Genomic DNA, 13,681 nt, shown 5'->3' on the forward strand with positions numbered 1-13,681 from the left:
TCTCTGTATAATACCAGTCTCTGTATAGTACCTGTATAATACCTGTCTCTGTATAGTACCTGTATAATACCAGTCTCTGTATAGTACCTGTATAATACCAGTCTCTGTATAGTACCTGTATAATACCAGTCTCTGTATAGTACCAGTCTCTGTATAATACCAGTCTCTGTATAGTACCTGTATAATACCAGTCTCTGTATAATACCAGTCTCTGTATAATACCAGTCTCTGTATAATACCAGTCTCTGTATAGTACCTGTATAATACCAGTCTCTGTATAGTACCAGTCTCTGTATAGTACCAGTCTCTGTATAATACCAGTCTCTGTATAATACCAGTCTCTGTATAATACCAGTCTCTGTATAATACCAGTCTCTGTATAATACCTGTCTCTGTAAAATACCTGTCTCTGTATAATACCAGTCTCTGTATAATACCAGTCTCTGTATAATACCAGTCTCTGTATAATACCAGTCTCTGTATAATACCAGTCTCTGTATAGTACCAGTCTCTGTATAATACCAGTCTCTGTATAGTACCTGTATAATACCAGTCTCTGTATAATACCAGTCTCTGTATAGTACCAGTCTCTGTATAATACCAGTCTCTGTATAATACCAGTCTCTGTATAATACCAGTCTCTGTATAATACCTGTCTCTGTATAGTACCAGTCTCTGTATAATACCAGTCTCTGTATAATACCAGTCTCTGTATAATACCAGTCTCTGTATAATACCAGTCTCTGTATAATACCTGTATAATACCAGTCTCTGTATAATACCAGTCTCTGTATAATACCAGTCTCTGTATAATACCAGTCTCTGTATAATACCAGTCTCTGTATAATACCTGTATAATACCAGTCTCTGTATAATACCAGTCTCTGTATAATACCAGTATCTGTATAATACCAGTCTCTGTATAATACCAGTCTCTGTATAATACCTGTATAATACCTGTCTCTGTATAATACCGGTCTCTGTATAATACCAGTCTCTGTATAATACCAGTCTCTGTATAATACCTGTATAATACCAGTCTCTGTATAATACCAGTCTCTGTATAATACCAGTCTCTGTATAGTACCAGTCTCTGTATAATACCAGTCTCTATATAGTACCTGTATAATACCAGTCTCTGTATAGTACCAGTCTCTGTATAGTACCAGTCTCTGTATAATACCAGTCTCTGTATAATACCAGTCTCTGTATAATACCAGTCTCTGTATAATACCAGTCTCTGTATAATACCAGTCTCTGTATAGTACCAGTCTCTGTATAATACCAGTCTCTGTATAGTACCTGTATAATACCAGTCTCTGTATAATACCAGTCTCTGTATAATACCAGTCTCTGTATAATACCAGTCTCTGTATAATACCAGTCTCTGTATAATACCTGTCTCTGTATAGTACCAGTCTCTGTAAAATACCTGTCTCTGTATAATACCAGTCTCTGTATAATACCAGTCTCTGTATAATACCAGTCTCTGTATAATACCAGTCTCTGTATAATACCAGTCTCTGTATAGTCTCTGTATAATACCAGTCTCTGTATAATACCAGTCTCTGTATAATACCTGTCTCTGTATAGTACCTGTATAATACCCGTCTCTGTATAATACCAGTCTCTGTATAATACCTGTCTCTGTATAGTACCTGTATAATACCCGTCTCTGTATAATACCAGTCTCTGTATAATACCTGTCTCTGTATAGTACCTGTCTCTGTACAGTACCTGTATAATACCCAGTCTCTGTATAATACCTGTCTCTGTATAGTACCTGTATAATACCCGTCTCTGTATAATACCAGTCTCTGTATAATACCTGTCTCTGTATAGTACCTGTATAATACCCGTCTCTGTATAATACCAGTCTCTGTATAATACCTGTCTCTGTATAATACAGTCTGTATAATACCCGTCTCTGTATAATACCAGTCTCTGTATAATACCTGTCTCTGTATAATACCTGTCTCTGTATAAACCAGTCTCTGTATAATACCAGTCTCTGTATAATACCTGTCTCTGTATAGTACCAGTCTCTGTATAATACCAGTCTCTGTATAATACCAGTCTCTGTATAATACCAGTCTCTGTATAATACCAGTCTCTGTATAGTACCAGCTCTGTATAATACCAGTCTCTGTATAGTACCTGTATAATACCAGTCTCTGTATAATACCAGTCTCTGTATAGTACCAGTCTCTGTATAATACCAGTCTCTGTATAATACCAGTCTCTGTATAATACCAGTCTCTGTATAATACCAGTCTCTGTATAGTACCAGTCTCTGTATAATACCAGTCTCTGTATAATACCAGTCTCTGTATAATACCAGTCTCTGTATAATACCAGTCTCTGTATAATAATCCTGTATAATACCAGTCTCTGTATAATACCAGTCTCTGTATAATACCAGTCTCTGTATAATACCAGTCTCTGTATAATACCAGTCTCTGTATAATACCTGTATAATACCAGTCTCTGTATAATACCAGTCTCTGTATAATACCAGTCTCTGTATAATACCAGTCTCTGTATAATACCAGTCTCTGTATAATACAGTCTCTGTATAATACCAGTCTCTGTATAGTACCAGTCTCTGTATAATACCAGTCTCTGTATAGTACCAGTCTCTGTATAATACCAGTCTCTGTATAATACCAGTCTCTGTATAATACCAGTCTCTGTATAATACCAGTCTCTGTATAATACCAGTCTCTGTATAATACCAGTCTCTGTATAATACCAGTCTCTGTATAGTACCAGTCTCTGTATAATACCAGTCTCTGTATAATACCAGTCTCTGTATAATACCAGTCTCTGTATAATACCAGTCTCTGTATAATACCAGTCTCTGTATAATACCAGTCTCTGTATAATACCAGTCTCTGTATAATACCAGTCTCTGTATAATACCAGTCTCTGTATAATACCAGTCTCTGTATAGTCTCTGTATAATACCAGTCTCTGTATAATACCAGTCTCTGTATAATACCAGTCTCTGTATAATACCAGTCTCTGTATAATACCAGTCTCTGTATAATACCAGTCTCTGTATAGTACCAGTCTCTGTATAATACCAGTCTCTGTATAATACCAGTCTCTGTATAATACCAGTCTCTGTATAATACCAGTCTCTGTATAATACCAGTCTCTGTATAATACCAGTCTCTGTATAGTCTCTGTATAATACCAGTCTCTGTATAATACCAGTCTCTGTATAATACCAGTCTCTGTATAGTACCTGTATAATACCCGTCTCTGTATAATACCAGTCTCTGTATAATACCAGTCTCTGTATAGTACTCTGTATAATACCAGTCTCTGTATAATACCAGTCTCTGTATAATACCAGTCTCTGTATAATACGCTCTGTATAATACCAGTCTCTGTATAATACCAGTCTCTGTATAATACCAGTCTCTGTATAATACAGTCTCTGTATAATACCAGTCTCTGTATAATACCAGTCTCTGTATAATACCAGTCTCTGTATAATACCAGTCTCTGTATAATACCAGTCTCTGTATAATACCAGTCTCTGTATAATACCAGTCTCTGTATAATACCAGTCTCTGTATAATACCAGTCTCTGTATAATATCAGTCTCTGTATAATACCAGTCTCTGTATAATACCAGTCTCTGTATAATACCAGTCTCTGTATAATACCAGTCTCTGTATAATACCAGTCTCTGTATAATACCAGTCTCTGTATAATACCAGTCTCTGTATAATACCAGTCTCTGTATAATACCAGTCTCTGTATAATACCAGTCTCTGTATAATACCAGTCTCTGTATAATACCAGTCTCTGTATAATACCAGTCTCTGTATAATACCAGTCTCTGTATAATACCGGTCTCTGTATAATACCGGTCTCTGTATAATACCGGTCTCTGTATAATACCGGTCTCTGTATAATACCAGTCTCTGTATAATACCAGTCTCTGTATAATACCAGTCTCTGTATAATACCAGTCTCTGTATAATACCAGTCTCTGTATAATACCAGTCTCTGTATAATACCAGTCTCTGTATAATACCAGTCTCTGTATAATACCAGTCTCTGTATAATACCAGTCTCTGTATAATACCAGTCTCTGTATAGTACCAGTCTCTGTATAATACCAGTCTCTGTATAATACCAGTCTCTGTATAATACCAGTCTCTGTATAATACTAGTCTCTGTATAATACCAGTCTCTGTATAATACCGGTCTCTGTATAATACCAGTCTCTGTATAATACCAGTCTCTGTATAATACCAGTCTCTGTATAATACCAGTCTCTGTATAATACTAGTCTCTGTATAATACCAGTCTCTGTATAATACCAGTCTCTGTATAATACCAGTCTCTGTATAATACCAGTCTCTGTATAATACCAGTCTCTGTATAATACTAGTCTCTGTATAATACCAGTCTCTGTATAATACCAGTCTCTGTATAATACCAGTCTCTGTATAATACCGGTCTCTGTATAATACCGGTCTCTGTATAATACCAGTCTCTGTATAATACCAGTCTCTGTATAATACCAGTCTCTGTATAATACCAGTCTCTGTATAATACCAGTCTCTGTATAATACCAGTCTCTGTATAATACTAGTCTCTGTATAATACCAGTCTCTGTATAATACCGGTCTCTGTATAATACCAGTCTCTGTATAATACCAGTCTCTGTATAATACCGGTCTCTGTATTTTTTACATTTACATTTACGTCATTTAGCAGACGCTCTTATCCAGAGCGACTTACAAATTGGTGCATTCACCTTATAACATCTGGGGTTTGTGTGAATGTTTGATTGATAGACCTATTTCGGTCAAACCGAGGTTTGATTTTGGTCTGTTGACCAGTGGTTTGGAGCCAACATTAAGTACAGTCAATATATAGACCTATTTTGTCTGGCCAAAACCAAGTGTGGCGCGCATGTTCGACGAGAGTGTGTATGACATCACTGGAACGGGGCCGGACTGCTTCAGGAGTGCCTGTGACAGCGTACCTCAGTCATCTCTCCGCGAGGTGCGTTGGTGTACGGGGGCCGACGGCCGTAGCGTCTACGTACAAAGTATGGAGGGTAGCGCCGTCTCCCAGGGAAGGAGGGCCTGTGCTGCTGGGGCTGCATTTCTCCCTCTGGGGCGCTCTCGGTGCCCTCACGGCTCTTGCGGGGGGGCCGCTCTCCTTCGCCCTCGCCGTCGCTCTGGTAGTTGTCTGGGTATTCGCCGTCACGGGCTGGGCCCCTCCTGCGGGGGTACCGCCTGTAGCGGTTCCGGTCAGCGGCATACTTGCTCCCCTGGACTGGGACACCCGCTGGGCCGGTGACATTGGCTGCCTCTGCTCCCTGGGAAGAGATACATACAACACTGCTCGGACCACTGGGGTGCACACTACCCTTCTGGAGTATGAAGTTGTTTTAGCTGTGTATCGTTGCATGATAGTGTTGACTGGTCAAATCCAAAATTGGGCACATTAGAATCACTGATTATCATAACTTTGAGGAGGTACGAGAGTTTAAAGTCTAGGAATTTGATTGCCTTCAAATATTCCTAAACATATTAAACAAGTCGTATTAAATAATTTGTGAGCCTGCAAGAGTGGTGCCAATTGATATGACAGCTAATAATATAAAGCTCTCTGTTGTGTAAAAAAAAAAGTTGTAACTACCTTCTCCCCTTCAACCACATCAAACTCCACAGTTTCTCCATCTCCAACACTGCGAAGGTATTTCCTTGGGTTGTTTTTCTTTATGGCAGTCTGGTGGACAAAGACATCTTCTTTTGTGTCATTCCTGTTGATGAAACCGTATAATACCGGTCTCTGTATAATACCAGTCTCTGTATAATACCGGTCTCTGTATAATACCAGTCTCTGTATAATACCAGTCTCTGTATAATACCAGTCTCTGTATAATACCAGTCTCTGTATAATACCAGTCTCTGTATAATACCGGTCTCTGTATAATACCAGTCTCTGTATAATACTAGTCTCTGTATAGTACCAGTCTCTGTATAGTCTCTGTATAATACCAGTCTCTGTATAATACCAGTCTCTGTATAATACCTGTCTCTGTATAATACCAGTCTCTGTATAGTACCTGTATAATACCGGTCTCTGTATAATACCAGTCTCTGTATAGTACCTGTATAATACCGGTCTCTGTATAATACCAGTCTCTGTATAGTACCTGTATAATACCAGTCTCTGTATAATACCAGTCTCTGTATAATACCAGTCTCTGTATAATACCTGTCTCTGTATAATACCAGTCTCTGTATAGTACCTGTATAATACCGGTCTCTGTATAATACCAGTCTCTGTATAGTACCTGTATAATACCAGTCTCTGTATAATACCAGTCTCTGTATAGTACCAGTCTCTGTATAATACCAGTCTCTGTATAGTACCTGTATAATACCAGTCTCTGTATAATACCAGTCTCTGTATAATACCAGTCTCTGTATAATACCAGTCTCTGTATAATACCAGTCTCTGTATAATACCTGTCTCTGTATAGTACCAGTCTCTGTAAAATACCTGTCTCTGTATAATACCAGTCTCTGTATAATACCAGTCTCTGTATAATACCAGTCTCTGTATAATACCAGTCTCTGTATAATACCAGTCTCTGTATAGTCTCTGTATAATACCAGTCTCTGTATAATACCAGTCTCTGTATAATACCTGTCTCTGTATAGTACCTGTATAATACCCGTCTCTGTATAATACCAGTCTCTGTATAATACCTGTCTCTGTATAGTACCTGTATAATACCCGTCTCTGTATAATACCAGTCTCTGTATAATACCTGTCTCTGTATAGTACCTGTCTCTGTATAGTACCTGTATAATACCCGTCTCTGTATAATACCTGTCTCTGTATAGTACCTGTATAATACCCGTCTCTGTATAATACCAGTCTCTGTATAATACCTGTCTCTGTATAGTACCTGTATAATACCCGTCTCTGTATAATACCAGTCTCTGTATAATACCTGTCTCTGTATAGTACCTGTATAATACCCGTCTCTGTATAATACCAGTCTCTGTATAATACCTGTCTCTGTATAGTACCTGTCTCTGTATAGTCTCTGTATAATACCAGTCTCTGTATAATACCTGTCTCTGTATAGTACCTGTATAATACCCGTCTCTGTATAATACCAGTCTCTGTATAATACCTGTCTCTGTATAGTACCTGTATAATACCCGTCTCTGTATAATACCAGTCTCTGTATAATACCAGTCTCTGTATAGTCTCTGTATAATACCAGTCTCTGTATAATACCAGTCTCTGTATAATACCAGTCTCTGTATAATACCAGTCTCTGTATAGTACCAGTCTCTGTATAATACCTGTCTCTGTATAGTACCAGTCTCTGTATAATACCAGTCTCTGTATAATACCAGTCTCTGTATAATACCAGTCTCTGTATAATACCAGTCTCTGTATAGTACCTGTATAATACCGGTCTCTGTATAATACCAGTCTCTGTATAATACCAGTCTCTGTATAATACCAGTCTCTGTATAATACCAGTCTCTGTATAATACCAGTCTCTGTATAATACCAGTCTCTGTATAATACCAGTCTCTGTATAATACCAGTCTCTGTATAATACCAGTCTCTGTATAGTACCTGTATAATACCGGTCTCTGTATAATACCAGTCTCTGTATAATACCAGTCTCTGTATAATACCAGTCTCTGTATAGTCTCTGTATAATACCAGTCTCTGTATAATACCAATCTCTGTATAATACCAGTTTCTGTATAATACCAGTCTCTGTATAGTACCTGTATAATACCAGTCTCTGTATAATACCAGTCTCTGTATAATACCAGTCTCTGTATAATACCAGTCTCTGTATAATACCTGTCTCTGTATAGTACCTGTATAATACCCGTCTCTGTATAATACCAGTCTCTGTATAATACCAGTCTCTGTATAATACCAGTCTCTGTATAGTCTCTGTATAATACCAGTCTCTGTATAATACCGGTCTCTGTATAATACCAGTCTCTGTATAATACCGGTCTCTGTATAATACCGGTCTCTGTATAATACCTGTCTCTGTATAATACCAGTCTCTGTATAATACCAGTCTCTGTATAATACCAGTCTCTGTATAATACCAGTCTCTGTATAATACCAGTCTCTGTATAATACCAGTCTCTGTATAGTACCTGTATAATCCCGGTCTCTGTATAATACCAGTCTCTGTATAATACCAGTCTCTGTATAATACCAGTCTCTGTATAATACCAGTCTCTGTATAGTACCAGTCTCTGTATAATACCAGTCTCTGTATAATACCAGTCTCTGTATAATACCAGTCTCTGTATAATACCTGTCTCTGTATAATACCTGTCTCTGTATAGTACCAGTCTCTGTATAATACCAGTCTCTGTATAATACCAGTCTCTGTATAGTACCTGTATAATACCGGTGTCTGTATAATACCAGTCTCTGTATAATACCAGTCTCTGTATAATACCAGTCTCTGTATAGTCTCTGTATAATACCAGTCTCTGTATAATACCAGTCTCTGTATAATACCAGTCTCTGTATAATACCAGTCTCTGTATAGTACATGTATAACACCGGTCTCTGTATAATACCAGTCTCTGTATAATACCAGTCTCTGTATAATATCAGTCTCTGTATAATACCAGTCTCTGTATAATACCAGTCTCTGTATAATACCAGTCTCTGTATAATACCAGTCTCTGTATAATACCAGTCTCTGTATAATACCTGTCTCTGTATAGTACCTGTATAATACCAGTCTCTGTATAATACCAGTCTCTGTATAATACCTGTCTCTGTATAATACCAGTCTCTGTATAATACCAGTCTCTGTATAATACCAGTCTCTGTATAATACCGGTCTCTGTATAATACCGGTCTCTGTATAATACCGGTCTCTGTATAATACCGGTCTCTGTATAATACCGGTCTCTGTATAATACCGGTCTCTGTATAATACCAGTCTCTGTATAATACCAGTCTCTGTATAATACCAGTCTCTGTATAATACCAGTCTCTGTATAATACTAGTCTCTGTATAATACCAGTCTCTGTATAATACCAGTCTCTGTATAATACCAGTCTCTGTATAATACCAGTCTCTGTATAATACCAGTCTCTGTAAAGTACCTGTATAATCCCGGTCTCTGTATAATACCAGTCTCTGTATAGTACCAGTCTCTGTATAATACCAGTCTCTGTATAATACCAGTCTCTGTATAATACCAGTCTCTGTATAATACTAGTCTCTGTATAATACCAGTCTCTGTATAATACCGGTCTCTGTATAATACCAGTCTCTGTATAATACCAGTCTCTGTATAATACCAGTCTCTGTATAATACCAGTCTCTGTATAATACTAGTCTCTGTATAATACCAGTCTCTGTATAATACCAGTCTCTGTATAATACCAGTCTCTGTATAATACCAGTCTCTGTATAATACCAGTCTCTGTATAATACCAGTCTCTGTATAATACCAGTCTCTGTATAATACCAGTCTCTGTATAATACCGGTCTCTGTATAATACCGGTCTCTGTATAATACCAGTCTCTGTATAATACCAGTCTCTGTATAATACCAGTCTCTGTATAATACCAGTCTCTGTATAATACCAGTCTCTGTATAATACCAGTCTCTGTATAATACTAGTCTCTGTATAATACCAGTCTCTGTATAATACCGGTCTCTGTATAATACCGGTCTCTGTATAATACCAGTCTCTGTATAATACCAGTCTCTGTATAATACCGGTCTCTGTATTTTTTACATTTACATTTACGTCATTTAGCAGACGCTCTTATCCAGAGCGACTTACAAATTGGTGCATTCACCTTATAACATCTGGGGTTTGTGTGAATGTTTGATTGATAGACCTATTTCGGTCAAACCGAGGTTTGATTTTGGTCTGTTGACCAGTGGTTTGGAGCCAACATTAAGTACAGTCAATATATAGACCTATTTTGTCTGGCCAAAACCAAGTGTGGCGCGCATGTTCGACGAGAGTGTGTATGACATCACTGGAACGGGGCCGGACTGCTTCAGGAGTGCCTGTGACAGCGTACCTCAGTCATCTCTCCGCGAGGTGCGTTGGTGTACGGGGGCCGACGGCCGTAGCGTCTACGTACAAAGTATGGAGGGTAGCGCCGTCTCCCAGGGAAGGAGGGCCTGTGCTGCTGGGGCTGCATTTCTCCCTCTGGGGCGCTCTCGGTGCCCTCACGGCTCTTGCGGGGGGGGCCGCTCTCCTTCGCCCTCGCCGTCGCTCTGGTAGTTGTCTGGGTATTCGCCGTCACGGGCTGGGCCCCTCCTGCGGGGGTACCGCCTGTAGCGGTTCCGGTCAGCGGCATACTTGCTCCCCTGGACTGGGACACCCGCTGGGCCGGTGACATTGGCTGCCTCTGCTCCCTGGGAAGAGATACATACAACACTGCTCGGACCACTGGGGTGCACACTACCCTTCTGGAGTATGAAGTTGTTTTAGCTGTGTATCGTTGCATGATAGTGTTGACTGGTCAAATCCAAAATTGGGCACATTAGAATCACTGATTATCATAACTTTGAGGAGGTACGAGAGTTTAAAGTCTAGAATTTGATTGCCTTCAAATATTCCTAAACATATTAAACAAGTCGTATTAAATAATTTGTGAGCCTGCAAGAGTGGTGCCAATTGATATGACAGCTAATAATATAAAGCTCTCTGTTGTGTAAAAAAAAAAGTTGTAACTACCTTCTCCCCTTCAACCACATCAAACTCCACAGTTTCTCCATCTCCAACACTGCGAAGGTATTTCCTTGGGTTGTTTTTCTTTATGGCAGTCTGGTGGACAAAGACATCTTCTTTTGTGTCATTCCTGTTGATGAAACCGTATAATACCGGTCTCTGTATAATACCAGTCTCTGTATAATACCGGTCTCTGTATAATACCAGTCTCTGTATAATACCAGTCTCTGTATAATACCAGTCTCTGTATAATACCAGTCTCTGTATAATACCAGTCTCTGTATAATACCGGTCTCTGTATAATACCAGTCTCTGTATAATACTAGTCTCTGTATAGTACCAGTCTCTGTATAGTCTCTGTATAATACCAGTCTCTGTATAATACCAGTCTCTGTATAATACCTGTCTCTGTATAATACCAATCAATCAATCAATTTTATTTTATATAGCCCTTCTTACATCAGCTAATATCTCGAAGTGCTGTACAGAAACCCAGCCTAAAACCCCAAACAGCTAGTAATGCAGGTGTAGAAGCACGGTGGCTAGGAAAAACTCCCTAGAAAGGCAAAACCTAGGAAGAAACCTAGAGAGGAACCAGGCTATGAGGGGTGGCCAGTCCTCTTCTGGCTGTGCCGGGTGGAGGTTATAACAGAACCATGCCAAGATGTTCAAAAATGTTCATAAGTGACAAGCATGGTCAAATAATAATCAGGAATAAATCTCAGTTGGCTTTTCATAGCCGATCATTAGAGTTTAAAACAGCAGGTCTGGGACAGGTAGGGGTTCCATAACCGCAGGCAGAACAGTTTAAACTGGAATAGCAGCAAGGCCAGGCGGACTGGGGACAGCAAGGAGTCACCACGGCCGGTAGTCCCGACGTATGGTCCTAGGGCTCAGGTCTCTCAGTTGGCTTTTCATAGCCGATCATTTAGAGTTGAAAACAGCAGGTCTGGGACAGGTAGGGGGTTTCGTAGCCGCAGGCAGAACAGTTGAAACTGGAATAGCAGCAAGGCCAGGCGGACTGGGGACAGCAAGGTGTCATCATGCCCGGTAGTCCTGACGTATGGTCCTAGGGCTCAGGTTCTCAGAGAGAAAGAGAGAACGAGAGAATTAGAGAGAGCATACTTAAATTCACACAGGACACTGGATAAGACAGGAGAAGTACTCCAGGTATAACCAACTAACCCCAGCCCCCGACACATAAACTACTGCAGCATAAATACTGGAGGCTGAGACAGGAGCGGTCCGGAGACACTGTGGCCCCATCCGAAGAAACCCCGGACAGGGCCAAACAGGAAGGATATAACCCCACCCACTCCGCCAAAGCACAGCCCCCGCACCACTAGAGGGATATCCCCAACCACCAACTTACAATCCTGAGACAAGGCCGAGTATAGCCCACAGAGGTCTCCACCACAGCACAAACCAAGGGGGGGCGCCAACCCAGACAGGAAGATCACGTCAGTAACTCAACCCACTCAAGTGACGCACCCCTCCCAGGGACGGCATGAAAGAGCACCAGCAAGCCAGTGACTCAGCCCCCTGCAACAGGGTTAGAGGCAGAGAACCCCAGTGGAGAGGGGAACCGGCCCGGCAGAGACAGCAAGGGCTGTTCGTTGCTCCAGCCTTTCCGTTCACCTTCACACTCCTGGGCCAGACTACACTCAATCATATGACCTACTGAAGAGATAAGTCTTCAGTAAAGACTTAAAGGTTGAGACCGAGTCTGCGTCTCTCACATGGGTAGGCAGACTGTTCCATAAAAATGGAGATCTATAGGAGAAAGCCCTGCCTCCCGCTGTTTGCTTAGAAATTCTAGGGACAATTAGGAGGCCTGCGTCTTGTGACCGTAGCGTACGTATTGGTATGTACGGCAGGACCAACTCGGAAAGATAGGTAGGAGCAAGCCCATGTAACGCTTTATAGGTTAACAGTAAAACCTTGAAATCAGCCCTTGCCTTAACAGGAAGCCAGTGTAGGGAAGCTAGCACTGGAGTAATATGATCAAATTTCTTGGTTCTAGTCAGGATTCTAGCAGCCGTATTTAGCACTAACTGAAGTTTATTTAGTGCTTTATCCGGGTAGCCGGAAAATAGAGCATTGCAGTAGTCTAATCTAGAAGTAACAAATGCATGGATTAATTTTTCTGCATCATTTTTGGACAGAAAATTTCTGATTTTTGCAATGTTACGTAGATGGAAAAAAGCTGTCCTTGAAACAGTCTTGATATGTTCGTCAAAAGAGAGATCAGGGTCAAGAGTAACGCCTAGGTCCTTCACAGTTTTATTTGAGACGACTTTACAACCATCAAGATGAATTGTCAGATTTAACAGAAGATCTCTTTGTTTCTTGGGACCTAGTACAAGCATCTCTGTTTTGTCCGAGTTTAAAAGTAAAAAGTTTTCAGCCATCCACTTCCTTATGTCTGAAACACAGGCTTCTAGCGAGGGCAATTTTGGGGCTTCACCATGCTTCATTGAAATGTACAGCTGTGTGTCATCCGCATAGCAGTGAAAGTTAACATTATGTTTTCGAATAACATCCCCAAGAGGTAAAATATATAGTGAAAACAATAGTGGTCCTAAAACGGAACCTTGAGGAACACCGAAATGTACAGTTGATTTGTCGGAGGACAGACCATTCACAGAGACAAACTGATATCTTTCCGACAGGTAGGATCTAAACCAGGCCAGAACTTGTCCGTGTAGACCAATTTGGGTTTCCAGTCTCTCCAAAAGAATGTGGTGATCGATGGTGTCAAAGGCAGCACTAAGGTCTAGTAGCACGAGGACAGATGCAGAGCCTCGGTCTGACGCCATTAAAAGGTCATTTACCACCTTCACAAGTGCAGTCTCAGTGCTATGATGGGGTCTAAAACCAGACTGAAGCATTTCGTATACATTGTTTGTCTTCAGAAAGGCAG

General features: G+C 40.2%; 1 protein-coding gene across 1 annotated transcript in view; it reads left to right on the forward strand.

The window, feature by feature from the left end:
• ehbp1 (EH domain binding protein 1) overlaps positions 1-13,681 on the forward strand; it is a gene marked incomplete at its 3' end in the record, with an annotated part of 223,343 nt that overhangs the window by 73,063 nt on the left and 136,599 nt on the right.

Source organism: Coregonus clupeaformis, chromosome 1 (genome assembly GCF_020615455.1).
Source record: "Coregonus clupeaformis isolate EN_2021a chromosome 1, ASM2061545v1, whole genome shotgun sequence".
NCBI classification, from domain to species: Eukaryota; Metazoa; Chordata; class Actinopteri; order Salmoniformes; family Salmonidae; genus Coregonus; species Coregonus clupeaformis.